Source organism: Canis aureus, chromosome 29 (genome assembly GCF_053574225.1).
Source record: "Canis aureus isolate CA01 chromosome 29, VMU_Caureus_v.1.0, whole genome shotgun sequence".
Lineage (NCBI taxonomy): Eukaryota > Metazoa > Chordata > Mammalia > Carnivora > Canidae > Canis > Canis aureus.
In genome coordinates, this window is record NC_135639.1 from 29,703,903 (window position 1) to 29,719,642 (window position 15,740).

Here is a 15,740-nt window from a genome sequence, read left to right on the forward strand (position 1 = left end):
TCTGTGGTCCAGAGGCCACAGTGGGAGATGCAGGGCACTACAGCAGCTCACAGGCCCACTTTACTTTCTCTGAATCATGTGGGTCTCACCCATCAAACTCAGTTTTCACCAAGGCAAGATCCTTATAGCCCCATCTCCTCTTTTTCTATGGCTATTCCTTTTATAGCCAGCAATCAGTTTGAATCTCCCCTTAGACCTGTCTTCCCAGCAGTATCTCTCCAGTTTTTGGACTCCCACCCTGTTTTGGTAGATGCTGGTGAAATATACAGGAAGGGGATATTACAGTGCTGCAGAGTTGTTGGGAAAAGTGAGGATGGATCCTGCCACCTTACATAATCTGCGGGACCCCATGCAAAAAGAAAATGTGGAACCTCAGTTTTCGAAAAGTGCCATTAAACATATACCAAACTGCAAAGCTTTTTTCCTTTCTGCCAGTCTCTCTTCTGACTTACAGTATTTTTTAATTTGGTATTAAAGTTTTTCTAAATAAAGAACAATTAAAAATTTAAATAATTAACATGACTTTTGCCATTCATCTTTCTATTGTGAATGCGAGACATAGTGCTAATAGAAGAGCCTTTAAATTCCATGCAAATTACCAAAATTATACAATTTGTATTTCATAGCTTGTACATGTATATGTATTTTGTTCTTTTAGAACAATGAAAACATTGCATAAAACACACACTCACCTTGCACTCACTTTGTCTCGTTGAACTCTCATGCATCATGAATCCACTGGAATTCTGTGCTCATTGGTCATTATCAACGTTATGTGTCACTTGGGTAGCAAAGAACTACAGACACGCATATTGTGCATATCTCCTCTGCTCATGCTCATGTGCATGTGGGTTGGATGCTTCCATGAGTCTGCAAAATCACATGCAGAGTTGTCTAAGAATGCACTGCCTACAATGTAATTTCCAACATCACACAGCCCTAATCACCCCACAGAATAGGTATATGCCAAAGGAAATCCCTTATTATGTTAAGAAAGGCCCCGAACCTATTGGGTTCTGGGCTCAGTTTCTGTCAGTAACACCTGAAATTTGAATTTATATCTTTGACTATGAGGGTAGAGAGGATAGGAGGGAGTTCTGCCAATTTTTTCATTTATAGTTGACACGGAAACTTCATTGAGGTAGAAGAGAGAGACCAGAGAGTGAAACTCTATGACACAGTCTTTATTTCCTAATTGTAAGGGAAACTTTTAAATGCATTTTCACTGTCCCACTTACATTTTTAAAACAACTGCGGTCATTTAAAACTAAGGAATGGTAATCAGAGCAAAATAGAATAAAATTTTCCATCAAGCTTAATTTGTGTGGAGAATTTGTGCAATTCAAGACTTAAGTCAGCAGGCTTTTGCAAATGTCAGAATTATCAAATTATGTAATGAGATTTATAATAATGTCTTCATTCAGGGTTCAAGAAGCTGTTTTCCAGCTGGCAATTTTCTGGCGTTGGACTTCCCTTTGAACTGTGAAAATCTTGCACATTTCAGAGAGTCCATATTCTATTTTCTTAGTGGGTTTCTGTGCCAGGGTTGCTATTCTTTCCAGCTTCTCCATCAACTAATATTTCTTTATGCAAAGTCTGTAAAACTCCATAAATGAAGCTTTTTGGGTTTATAATGATTGATTTCCAATATGTAGGAGTTATGTATGAAAACATCAAAGGTAGTTACTGAGTTGGTAGTGTGGCTTCTCGTTTGTACTTATTAAAATAGTAATATATAACTGGCAAAGTACCTGCTCCAAAGTGTTCCTGTCACTAACCCACAATTGTTCGCTGAACAGTAAGGATGTAATGGCTAAAGATAGAAACCTCTGGTGGTTCTGTGCTATGCCCAGCCAAGAGAACTGCTTCTTGCCCCTGGTCATAGGGGAGCATCCATATAGGAAACATTGAGCCAGAATGCTGTATGGGTGACCACTTTGGTCAATTCTGTTTCTAGTGTATTTTCTGTTGAGAATGATATAGTTTGGCAACATGGGTTTGCCAGTTAATTATCAGTCCTCACTTTTAACTTGATATCAGCAAAATGGTCACCGAAATGAGAAGTATACTCAAGGCACAGAATAGAGACAGACCTCCTACCTTTTCTCTCTAATGCTTCTGTCTCCCCTTCTCTAGATTCCTGATGGAGATGGGCTTTATTCCACAAGACCTATTTTCTCACATCCTGGAATTGCCCCACACACTTCATACACTGCCTTTCATAAATAGCAAAGTACCTACTAGCTTCCATTATAGGATATGGAATACAACAAAGATTCTCTGTCCCTCCCCAGCTTGACTCTTTATCTTATTTCATATTTCTACACATATGCCCTGGCTTTAGGGTATAGTAAATGCACTTTGGTGATTACAAGGTTAACTATTCTTTTAAAATCATATAAACCCTGATATCAATGGAGATATCTTAAAAGCCAACAAATATATAGTTTCTTCTTAAAGGATAGATCTTACCCTGATCCGTGAAGCTCACTTCTTTGGCTCCACTCAAATTATGGGCCTTTTAGAGCAGGGTCTGGAGTCTAGACAACCTTAGTGGACCCTATAAAAGCACAGATAGCATATTCTACACTTAAAAAAGTCAAGCGTGAGGTCATTTGGGACTATTTCCTGAAAATCAGTTCTTAAATTTCCTTGTAGATGGCCTGAGGGTCTAAAACCTGTGGCTAGCCTAGCAATTTAACTTTGCCCAGGAACAAGGGGAGAGATGAAGAGACTAACCTAGTTATCTGAGGCAGTGTTTCTTTTCTCAGGAAAGATCCTGAATTTAGAAGTGCCTCAGGCATAGAAAACCCTTCTCCAGTGTTCAGAAAAACTGAAGGGGGGAGCTAGCCCCCTTCTTATGACAGTTGAGTTCTGGGTGTATTTGTCCTGCAGACCGTGGATTGATAGAACCACTTTGGTCATGCTTTCCCACCAGTTACACATTGTAGCCATTTCAGGTTCAGCCATGCATGCCAGATTGAATTAAATGCTTTTTAAAGTCTCCAAAGCAGGAAAACATCTTTCTCTGATTGTTTGGTTTTTATTTTTTTTTTTTTTACATATTTGTTAATGAGTGTCTGCACAATAAAGATGTGGTCTGTAGCTTGTTTTCCAAGGAGAAATCCAATTTGGCTCTCATTGGATGTTGCTGCTACTCAGATATAGTTTAATTCTGTAATTGAAGCAGCTGTGGAATAGCTTGTGGACAATGCAGTGTTCCTCCACAGGCTTTCCTGGAGCTGTCTGGTTGGAGACCACCTTTACTTTTGTGTTCCAAATCCCCTGAGCTTGTCAGAGTGGCTGTCAAAAGAATGTCTCCCCTGGGGCTGGTTGACCCTGCCATTGGCCTGTGAAAGCTGTGGTCAGATCTGTGGCTGACTTCACAGACTTGATTCTTCTCCTTGTAGTCAGAAAGGTGCTAGAGCATGCCACCCAGCACAAAGGAGCAAACCAGCTTTTCTCCAAATGCTCTTCCAGAAATCTCTCCACTGGCTCAGCATCTGTAGCCTGCCTAAAAGCCTGCCTATTCTTCTGAAGTCTTTTCAATAAGCACCTCAATGCACTTAACTTTCCTGACTTGTGCAAAATATTGGGCACAGAAAAACATTGGTGGTAAAAGAGCACAAGTTGGGGAGAGAGAATCTGTTCAAGGTTTGACTCCTTCTGCCTACCAACATCCACAGACAAGGCCATTTAGAGAGAGTAGGACCTCTGAGTTAGATGAAAAAGTTTACTTAGGGACCCGGTAAACCATGAGCTCTTCAAGGTGTGACATTGCCTTATTATTTGTTTGTCCAATGCATCACAGGAACTCAGTGAATATTGCCCGATGATAATGATAGCAAAACAAAAGGCTCTTCTACTACCTGTCCATTAATTTTTAGTAAAGGTAGGACCTTGTCTCTGGCCTGACTCTCTAAGCCTCTAGTGCACACAGCTACCTGACCCCCAGCTTTTACATAAGAGTACCACTATGCACTTTTAACCTTTGTCTTTTTTTCCCACTTTTTCTATCTTATTCCTGCATTTTCTCCCATATATAGCTTATCCTCTACTTCTTCTCTTGTGATTGGTTAGTTATTTGACTTCTGTCTTATCTACCTTGGGCCTTGTTATCCCCATCATTCATCCTTTCTAGAGTACATTCAATACAATAAATATAAGCACAGGTATCCACAGAAGACAACTATTCATAGTACAATCAGCTAATACTGTTCAGTATCTACCACTCACCAGGCACTGGGCTGATCCCTTTACATACATTAGCCTTATTAATCCTCACAACATCCTTATGAAGTGTGTACTTGCCCAAGATTGTGGTCTTACCTAGAAAGTAGTGAAGTTGAACTAGAACCCAAGTCTGACTTCAGTTGCTGCCATGCACATTATGGCTTACAAAATGACATTGAAGAGGCCTCCTGAGTGAAACACAACTTCTGTAGCAGCAGCCTTCTTACCCTGTGAGGACATCTTTCCTGATAAAGCCCTACTCACTTAAGCCCCGTCTTCACTTACTGTCTCCCGAGCTGTTTCCAAGCAGTCCAGGTCAAAGCTCTCAATCACATTCAAGAACCTTCCCTGATTATCCCAGCATGACTTTGCCACCTGCCTGTACTATGCTTTGAGAAAAGCTGAAGGAATATTCGGGGGCACTAAACTCTGTGATGGAATCTTTCTCTTATTCCTATTTCCTGGGTAGTAATCCAAGACCAAGGGAAGAAAACATTTATGAGCAGAAACCGGTTCAGCCTGCTGAGACTGGGCCAGGCACTGTCCAAGGCCTCATCTCCTCCTGAATTTTCACCATGATCAAGCAAGGAAGGTTCTCATGGTTGAGGAAATTACAGCTCAGAACAGTTGAGTGAGTTAACAGTGAACACAGATAAATGAGTTTTAACTGGAATTCCAGTCCAGGGTACCTGACTCCAAAACCCAGGCTTTTCTGCCCCTGCTAGGAACAAACACAAGTGTCCAGAAATCCAGAGTAGTCTAGGAATTCAGCTCTGTTGTCCATGCAAAGATTGGAGCACAAGCTTTCCATGCTTGGAAACATCATTTGACTGGGGTGAATGGAAAGAATATTCTTAAATGATCACTAACAAGCTGTTAGACATTCTTACATACCACCATCATATATAAAACATAAGGTTAATGGGATGCTACATACTTCCACACCACATACATAAACAAGAAACATGAGTGTGTCCACAATACATTTATGAGATAGCCTGTGAAATGTAGGGATGCATCAATGTTTTCCACTTGCCACAGTCTAGGTCAGTGGTTTGTCAAACGAAGGTGACTTGAATGCTGAGGGGAGACTCAGCAGTGTCGGGAGGCATTTTTGTTTGTCACAACTGGAGGAAGGGAATGCTACTGGCATCTAGTAGTTGCAGGCTTGAGATGCTGCTAAATAACCTACACAACGCAGGGCAGTCTGTCCCAGTAGAATTATCAGGCCCAAGCTACCACTAGTGCTAAGGCTGGAAGACCCTACTCTCAAGTTTATGGTCTGAGTTTCTCTCAGGTCCTTAGGATCTTACAGAAGGGATTATTCCTAGTATATTCCACTGCATCTTGGATAAAAAGTAACTGCCTGGAACCAAGAATCTGTCTGAGAAGACTCACTGGTTTGTTTGTTTTTTTTCCTTTACTCTCACATTCTGCCACACTCACACTTCTAACCCCAGATGTGGAGGTTTTTTTCCCAAAACAATCAATTATCCGATCCAGCTGAGTGTCCTGTGATTCAGTTTAGTTCTGAAACTATCTACCTGGAGTAGCATCAGGTCCCACCAGAGCTGTCTCACAGTACTGCCCCCACTTCAGACACCAATCACAAATCCCTGGCTGTCCCTTGTACTTCTGACCAACAAAGCCAGGGTTCCCATGACTCCCTCCTCAGGTCTGATAATTTACTAGAATGGCTCACAGAACTCAGGGAAACACTTAATTAGTCTTACTGGTTATTATGTAATAAAGAATATGATAAAGGATACTGATGAACAGCCAGATGAAGTGAGAAACAGAGCACGGTTCAGAAGAGTCCTGAACATAGGAACTGTGTCCCTGTGGAGCTGGAGTATACCACCCTCCTGGCACATGGATGTGTTTACCAACCCAGAAGCTCTCCGAACCCTGTGTTTTGGGGATCTTTATGGAGGCTACATCACATAGGTACGATCAATTATTAATTCAATTTGTAGCCCCTCGCCCCTCTCTAGAGAATAGGGGAGGAGATACTGAGAGTTTTAAGCTTCTAATCATGCTTTGTCTTTCTAATGATCAGCCCCAACCCAGGACCCCAACAAAAGCAACCTCATTAGAACAAAAGATGCTCCTATCATCTAGGAAATTACAAGGGATTTAGGAGCTCTGTGTCAGGAAATGGAGTCAAAAACCAAATATTAGCAGGAACTGAGGGTAGAGACAAATATATGTGTGTGTATTTTTTTTTCATAGAATGTCTGAAAGAACCCAGTGAATTTAGGAGATTAAACAATCCTACTGAAAATCAGGAGAGTTATTATCACTTACTTTTCTGTTTGCTGGATCCCAACTTAAAATTCAGATTTTGGCAGTCTGCTCGTTTCTGCTTCAGCGCAGCACTCAATTGATTATCACATTTGTCCCAGGTTAGTTCTTCGTATTCCTGGAATATTGCTCAGTGTGAAGGTCTGGAAAATGACATTCACATCTGGGCTCAAGCTTTGTTCAGGTCTTCTAGTGCAGCAGGAGCAGTACAGGGCATTTTGGTGGCCAGTTTAGGTGAGAAGCGTGCTTTCTTCTTGCCTTGTCCTGTACCTAGTTTAGACAGTGAAGTATGGCTGCTATTTAACTAATTCTCACAGAAGCATTCATAGGAGGAGAAAAGATGGGACAGATTTTTATCTCTATGCAGAAGTGGCTCTGAATTTTTTAGGGATCTTCACAGTGAATTCACTAATCAGTGAAGATAAGATGTTGTTTCCCCCTTTAGCTGTATACTGACATCTTACTCATTTGATCAGGCTGGCACTTTATTTTTTTTCAAGATTTTATATGTTTATTTGTGAAAAAAAGAGAGAATGAGCAGAGGGAAAGGCAGAGGAAGAGGGAGAAGTAGGCTCCCCACTGATCAGGGAGCTTGACATGGGGCTCCATCCCAGGGTCCCAGGATCATGACTTGAGCCAAAGGCAGATGCTTAAATGATGGAGCCACCCAGGTGCTCCCAAGCTGGCATTTTAAATTCTAGTAACACTCTTTAATTATAGATTCAGAGAACTGCAATAATTAGATTTATTGACATAATTTTAGTATATTCATTCATTAATTCAACAAATATTTATTAAGCACTTACTATATACCTAAAACATGGTGCTAAATGCTGGAGGTACAACTCCAGCACTTAGGTACATTGCTTTATATCTCTAAGCTCCAGATCCTTACCTATAAAAAGGAAAAATAATAGTGTTATTTTGATAAATTCAGTGAGATAATACATATGAAACACTTATAGCACCCAAGGGATGTTCATTGACTTTATTATGAAAAACATGGACCCTGATCTCCCTGAAAGGTTTAGTAGACAAACACATACAAGTCAGTAGGCAATTACCACACATTGTGAAAACTGCTATAAAAGGAAACTACAGGATTTGCCAGATCACATACAAGAGAAAACCTAACCTGGACTCAGGGTTTCAGAGGGTATTCCAAGAGGAAATTTCATTTAGATGGAAATCCAAAAAATATGAAACAGTTAGCCAGACAGGACAGTGAACAGTGTTTCTAAAGGCCCAGAGATGAGAGAGAATGGGCCTTTTGAGGACCTGGATGAAGAAAGATAGTACTACTCAGAGATAGATACTGTTTCCATTTTGGTGTATATCCTTAAAGTTTAACTCCAGAGTAATGTTTAATTCTCCTCAAAAATAGGATGACCCTACTTTAGAGCCTGTTCTTTTTTTTTCAAGTTTATACTTAAATTTCAGCTAGTGAACATACAGTGTAATATTAGTTTCAGGTGTAGAATTTAGTGATTCAATACTTACATACATTCAGACAGCCAAGAGACATGTGGAAAGATGCTCAACATCACTCATCATTAGGGAAATGCAAATCAAAACTACAATGAGATATCCCCTCATACCAGTCAAAATAGCTAAAATCAACAACACAGGAAGCAATGGGTGTTGATGAGGATATGGAGAAAGGAGAACCTTCTTATACTGTTGGTGGGAATGCAAACTGATGCAGCCACTCTGGAAAATAGTATGGAGGTTCCTCAGAAAGTTAAAAATAGAACTACGTGGGCAGCCCGGGTGGCTCAAAGGTTTAGCACGGACTTCAGCTCAGGGCCTGATCCTGGAGACCCCAGATCGAGTCCCACATCAGGCTCCCTGCATGGAGCCTGCTTCTCCCTCTACCTGTGTCTCTGCCTCTCTCTCTCTCTCTCTCTCTGTCTGTCATGAATAAATAAATAAAATATTAAAAAAAGAAGCACTTGCACCCCAATGTTTATAGCAGCAATGTCCACCATAGCCAAACTGTGGAAAGAGCCCATATGTCCATCAACAGATGAATGGATAAAGAAGATGTGATACACACACACACACACACACACACACACACACACACAGGAATATTACTCAGCCATCAAAAAGAATGAAATCTTGCCATTTGCAATGACGTGGATGGAACTAGGGAGTATTTTAAGTGTAAGAAGTCAGTCAGCAAAAGACAAATACCATGTGATTTCACTCATATGTGGAATTTAAGAAACAAATGAACATGGGTGGGGGGGAGAAGAAAACCAAGAAACAGACTCTTTACTGTAGAGAACAAACTGATGTTTACCAAAGGGAAGGTGTTTGGGAGGATGGATAAAATAGGTGAAAGGGATTAAGGAGTACACTTGTCATGATGAGCACAGCACTAGGTGTTATATGAAGTGTTGAGCCTGATTTTTTTATCTACACCATAATGAACATGTTTTGACATCATTAATTATTATTCTAAAATATAATTTTTAGGGACTGTAAAATATCCATAGTTTGATCTACTACAATTTGTTTATCCAGTAATTTATTTATTGAACTTGTAATTGTTTTCAGATTTTTTTCCCCATTAAAAATAATGCTGTGATGACCACTGAACCAATTAAGATTCTTTGGCCATAGCCAAAGAGGGAAGGAAGAAATCTAGGGATCTTAAGCGGAGAAGAAATGGGGTAGTTGAAAAGCTGAAGCACACAGCCTAGAAAGGATAGAATCCAGGGAAACATGGGACCCAGGTGGCAGCACCAGTGACAGTCTGCTCAAAGTGCCACTCCATAGAATAAATCTATTCCAGCCACTCTTAATGTGCTTGGCTATACCATTCGGTTTCCAGATTTCTTTGGAGAGAAAGTCCAGCTGGGCTAATAAGATCACTTAGTCTCCTCAGTGGAGATCAGGGAACCTTGATAAACAGTATACAATCATGGCTGAATCGCTTCCTAGTAGATCCACATGCTGTTATCAGGAGAAGGAATTTAGGGCACAAAACCAACTATACCTACTGCAGCCATCTTGCAGACAAATCTTTGCACATATTATGATTATTTCTTTGAGATAAATTATGAGAGGTGGAATTGTTGGGTCAAAGGGTATGCAGCAATTTGAGGCTGAGATGCATATTTCCAAGTCATTCTCAAGAAAGATTATTTCTGACAATTCCTTTTTTCATTCTGATAAAGTATATAGAACATAAAATTTGCTAATTTAACCATTTTTAAGTGTACAATTCAGTGGCATTAAGTATATTCTCAATATTGTGCAACCATCTCTGCTATTTCCAAAATTTTTCATAACTCTGAATAGAAAGCTATACCCATTAAGCAATAACTATAACGTCCTATTCTCACCTACCCCCCCATATGCCCTCTAGTAACCTCTATTCTACTTTCTGTGTCTCTGAATTTACTTACTCTAGATGTTAATATAAGTGGAATCATACAATATTTGTCCTTTGTGTCTGGCTTCTTTCACTTAGCATGTTTTCAAAGTTCAGCCATGTTGTAGCATGTGTCAGAACTTCATTCCTTTTGATGACTGAATAAGATACCACTGTGTGGATAGACCACATTAAATTCATCTAGTGATGGACACTTGGGTTCTTTTCACCTTTTGTATGTTGTGAACAATGCTATAATGAACATTCATGTACAAGAGTCTGTTTGCCTCCCTGATTTCAGTTCTTTGGGGTATATTCCTAGAAGTGAAATTGCTGTGTTGGGGGTAATTCTATGTTTAATTTTTTGAGGAACTGCCAAACTGTTTTCCACAGTGGCTGTGCCATTTGGCAATTTATTCTTGATATTAAACACTAAGAAGTGTTTCAATGACATGCTAGACTTTCATGATCTGACTATCAAAGTTGTTGAAATAAGGATAGAATAATGCATATTTGCCAAAAATAACTCTCACTGAAAGCGTATAATTTGGCTTCATTTTAAAGCAAACTTCTCAGTTCTGCCCCTGGCATTTTGAAGCCAGACAACATCACTTGCCTTGTCTCAGATCAGATTCAAGATGGGCCCTTATAACCCTTTGTGCAAGCTTGTGATTGCTTCCACGTATTCCTGGAATCTTGATTTTATACCCCAGTACTTCTGGTGCCCCTTGAGTGATGACTCTCTGGGATGCCTTTATAGGCTGAAAGCTTCCTAGGTCTTGAGTCTGCTCAATTCTCTGGTTTGGGCATCATCCCCATTGTACTGAGCTAGATGTTCCTCACTGCTGCCCCACAGAGCATCACATCACAGACTGCATCACAGAGCCCCACTGCATCACAGAGCCCCACTGAGCCAGTGCTTCCTCCCACCCTTACTTAAGTCTGGGATTGATGAAGCTGAGTACAGAAAAACTCTGTAATTTGTTTCAAAGTAGATTACCCAAAGTCCAGCTGTAGATAAGACTGAGGAAGAGGAGCAAGGGGCAGGAGGCCAGAACAAGGGGTAAATGGGTATCTCTAGGCCCCTTTAGTATCCCCTCTTTAACAAGCACCTTTATGTTCCAGGTACTGTGTTAGGCTCAGGCACACAGCTGTGAGAAAACACAGCACCACCATCATGGAAGTCATAGTGTAGAAGAGAAGAGATATATGAACCATAAAATCCTACCCATAAATGTGTAAATACAAACTGAATCAGGTATCCTAAGAGAAACCATTTCTATAGTTCTATGAGAACATATAACACAGAAATGTGACTTAGCCCAGGTAGGGAATGCGGGTGGTCCAGGAAGACTTTCCTAGGAAAGTGACCCTAAAGCTGATATCTGAATTAAGAGTTAACAAAGCATATATGTATGCACTAGTGATCGTGCATACTGGGGAGGGATGTGTGGGATGAGATGGGGAGGTAACTAGAGAAACTGGAAGGCCTTGTCCAAGGTGGGAGGAAGAAAAAAATCAATGTCCTCGAGCATAAAAGGCCAGGTAGAGAAAGACAGGATGGTAAGAGGCCAATTCATGTTTGAAAACCACCAGTTTAGCCACTGGTCTCTAGACTGTGAGCATCAGGAAGCCATTTGATAGTTGTGAGTAAGGTGGTAAAAAAAAAAAAAAAAAAAAAAATTGATTGGAGGGATTTCATCCCCTCCAGGGAGGGTAGCAGGGAAAACTGTAGCTTTTAGTATTTCCAAAGATGCCTTAGTCACATGGAAACTTTCTGGATCTGAATCTTCCCTGCAGCTCCCTCTCTGTGGAGGAAGTTGGAGCAGCAGGGTTCTTTCCCTTACACGTGAGCTCTGGCACACTGCCATGTCTAGCGCCAAAATCCATAGTGATGTTCCACTTCATTTCTTCTTGGCTCTCTAAGGTCAGATACTAGATGAAGGTGGCTATTGGTGTAGTATTTATGCCCACTAAAACGTAACTAGGTTTTTTGTGACTTTGCAAGTCAGACAAGAAACTCCGTGAAGGAAAAATATTTGTCATTTTGCTGTCTACTTCAGTGCATCTATATTATTCACAAGAAGAAAATATTGAGATTAAACAAGTTTAGGAAGCTGCAGCAAGGCCACCAGTGCTCAGAAAAACCATAACCTTTGAATCTTGCAAAGTTGTCATTTCACTCCCATTCATCCCTGGAAGCTACCCCTCCATCAGCTTCAGGAAGAGAATCTTCATTTGATCATTTATTCAATCAAACATTTGTTGAGTGCCAATATCTATGTTCACAGACATTGGGGATGCAAAGGTAAGCTCTGACCTCAAGGAGGCCTCTTCCAACAATCCCTAATCTTCCAAAACATGCACACATGTATACACACACACCCAAGCACACACACATACCCCAACCCCCTCCACACACATACCAGTTATGTTTATGTTTTCAGGGAAAATTGTGATTTTCCTGTGATACAACTATGTACATACTGGAATATAACTATTTTCATGAGGCTAAAGAAATCTTTCAAGGAATAAAGAGAAGAATAAGCAGCATGTATTAAATATTTTATTTACCAGGCACAATGACAAATGTTTCCAGATATATCATCTCATTAAACCCCTATAAGGAGACTGGGGTTTAGAGATAATAAATCACTGTCCAGGATTTAAATGTGTATCTTTCAACTCTAAGCACATTATTTCTCCACTTTTGTTTCTCTGTGAAGCTTTCCCTGAATCTCCTGGTCATAAGTAATTGCTTCCTCTCTAAATTCCCAAAGTACTACAAGTGGTTTCTGCTCATGTGGAGTTTACTTTGGTCAGCCTCGTTTTACAGAGAATTATTTACATGTATCTTGACCACTAAGTTCCTAGAGGACAGGAAGATGTCTTGTTCATCTTTGTGTCACCCAGACTCAACGGAAAAGTTTGTGTGCCACTAATATATGTTCAGAAAATGTTTGTAGAAGTCAAGAATGTATTCACAGCTCTCACTTAGTTGGTAAGCACATAGGGCCATAGCTCAGCACCCCTACCTACACCCTAGTGTATCATCAAGGGCGTCATGGTCATGTATTGTAGCTAACCCAGTCTAAAGCCCAAGCCCTGATCACATCTCCATAACCAGCTGACCTTTTCCACCTTTTCAGCCTAGTAGTGCATACCTCTAAACTATTGTCTACTCTTAGGAAGCCAGATTCCAGGTTGAGATCTATGATACGAAGTCCTGGCTATAAAATAGGGAATTCTGGGGCTCAGAACATGGTCTAGAAAGAGGCATAGGCCCTTGGCTCTGTGGACTTCTTACCCCATGGAGAAGGGTGCTGCCAAAGGAAGACCAGAGCTTGGCTCTCTAAAGCAAGGGTCCCCTTGCCCAGCTAGATCTATATCAATAGATATAGTAAATGTGAGAAGTAGTGGATGAAGTAAGTAAATAAAGACAAAACATTTCAAAAATATGCATTGGATTTAGTATGCACTAAAAATAAAAAGAAACTTCAGAACTAAATTTCAGGGACACATTAGGAAATATTCATCCATTGCAATTTGTTGGATATCATTATCACTCTGATTTCTCTTAGGTATGTTCTGTGCTTGTCTCTGTCAAAACCTGATCACACTAAGCTTTTATGGGCTAGGATTGTGTTAGGAGGAGGTGCGTTGAGGATTGAAGGGATATACTGTACTTGTCTTGCTGTAGTCATCCCATCCTCTAGAATTAAGGATTGGAGCACTTAAAAAGCTCCAAATCCAGGTTTCATGCTCATTCTCTGTATCTAATCAATCACCATGTCCAATCAATTTTATCTCCTAAGTATTTCTCAAAATCCCCTTCTAATTTAACTTCCTCACCTTAATCAAATGATCATTTTTCTTCTAAACTAATCTCCTAAATGGTTTTCTCCAGTCTGTTTTCTTCCCAGCTGTGAAAGTCAACTTGCTAAATGCAATTTGAATAGTATCTGTTTTTCTGTTAAAATTTTACAGTGGCTTCCCATTTATTTTAAGACAAATTCTAGAATCCTGAGGTCTACAAGAACTGGCCCTGCCATCCTCATTTTGTATTTACTGCTGAGTTCCAAGCTCAGTTGGTCTGCTTTCAGATTCTCAAACATTCCAAACAAACTCTTCCCCTTCTCAGAGACTTTTCCTAAGCTCTTTCTCTTGACTAAAACACTTTCTATCCTCTCCCCTCTTTTCTTCAAATCTTAAATGAAGTCTTTTACTCCATGAGAGATTTCTTTCCTCACCACAAGGAAGTGACCCTAGATTGGGTCACAAGTTCTATTATATTGCAGACTCACAGAGTCCTCCATTACCATTATACAATTAAAATTAATTATTTACTTAACGCTTTCTTCTTGCTAAATATAAGCTTCATGATAGCAAGAACTGCATGTGTCTTATCACCACTATATACTTAATACCTAGCATGGAACCATAAACATAAGATTCCATAATTCCACATTCCATAATTTAGTTCTAGCACCTCCTGCAAGGCAGGTGCTCTACTAGGCGTGAGCTATAGCAATGGGTAACTAGTCTTAGACCTCAAGGAACACACAGTTCAGTGATTAATCCAGTAAATTCTGCAAAATTCTGTCAGTTTCTTTCTCTTTTCCCATTTATTTTGGTTCAACTTACTCCATACACTGCATTGTCTAGCTTTCAGACAGCAATTGACTTTTTGATAAATAGTAAAGGAAAAGAAAAGATTTAAAACCTCTGTCTTTTTAGTGTCATCTGTTATTAGTTTTCCCTCTCCAGCTAATAAATGAACACTATTTTTCTTCCACCTTTCCTTTGTCTGATACACTTAAAGAATGTCTGTTTGTTTCTCCCTCTGTCCCTTGAAAATTGCAGTGCATTCTTTGCTTTAGATTTTTTTATTGACAAAAAAGCCATTATATTAGCCCTCCTTCTTGATGACTCTTACTGTCTGAAAACTTCTATTTATACTCCATCTTTCTTTCATATAATGTATTGTTGTTGTTGTTTTCTTTTTAAAGATTTTAGTTATTTATTTATTCACGAGACACAGAGAGAGAGGCAGAGACATAAGCAGAGGGAGAAACAGGCTCCACTTGGAAAGCCTGATGTAGGACTCGATCTCAGGATCCCAGGATCATGACCTGGGCCAAAGGCAGAAGCTCAACCACAGAGCCACCCAGGTGCCCCTTGTTGTTGTTATAAGATATGCATGAGCATTCTTCATTTTTCCTATCTACTCTATACATAGAGGTCATTTCTTCTACTTTTTCATGTCATTTCCTTAACAGATATTCAGGAATCATTTCATTTGCTTAGTTTTACTTGTGATTATATAAATGGCACGTATCTATAGTCAAATAAAAGAAAGAAAGAGGAGAAACGGAGGGACTAACAAAATGAGGCCCATAGAAAATATAATTTGATTCTGTTGGGAGCTGGTGTACATGAGGGAGAGATAAGGACAGAAAAACAGGGATGGTAGAATTTTTAAAAAGAGGTAGGATAAATAGGGAACTGAGAAGAGCAAAGGTAAGAGAGGAGTCTGAAAATTGTACATGGAACTAAGTAAAGGTGAAATTTTCACATTCAACTTGACTTTTAACCTACCATCAACTCCCACCAACCCAAATCCTCTATTCCCCTGAAGGAAGAGATGATGAACTAGCAGCATATTACCATAAACTCATCTCTCTTTGGGCAAAACAATTAAGGGATACCAGCTTATGGGTGGATTGACAATGTCATCTTCAAAAGGGAAGCTCTGATAAACAAATGCATACACAATTTTCTTTTATTATCTTTTTAATATTTTATTTGACATGTTCAAAAG

General features: G+C 39.8%; 1 protein-coding gene and 1 long non-coding RNA gene across 8 annotated transcripts in view; one reads left to right on the plus strand and one right to left on the minus strand.

Annotated features, from left to right (window-relative positions):
• Positions 1–10,777, minus strand: part of LOC144301288 (uncharacterized) — a 30,960-nt gene extending 20,183 nt beyond the window's left edge. For 3 of the 5 annotated variants that reach the window (XR_013368102.1, XR_013368101.1, XR_013368105.1), the window contains exons 1-3: positions 10,536–10,777; positions 6,541–6,807; positions 693–870 (exon numbers count right to left, since the gene is read on the minus strand). This is a non-coding gene — a long non-coding RNA (uncharacterized LOC144301288). Of the gene's footprint in view, positions 1–692; positions 871–2,472; positions 2,561–6,540; positions 6,808–7,350; positions 7,433–10,535 lie in introns of all 5 variants that reach the window. The other 2 variants (XR_013368104.1, XR_013368103.1) reach the window with 2 other exon arrangements.
• HPSE2 (heparanase 2 (inactive)) overlaps positions 1–15,740 on the plus strand; it is a 627,272-nt gene that overhangs the window by 575,891 nt on the left and 35,641 nt on the right. The gene's annotated exons all lie outside the window — the stretch shown is intronic.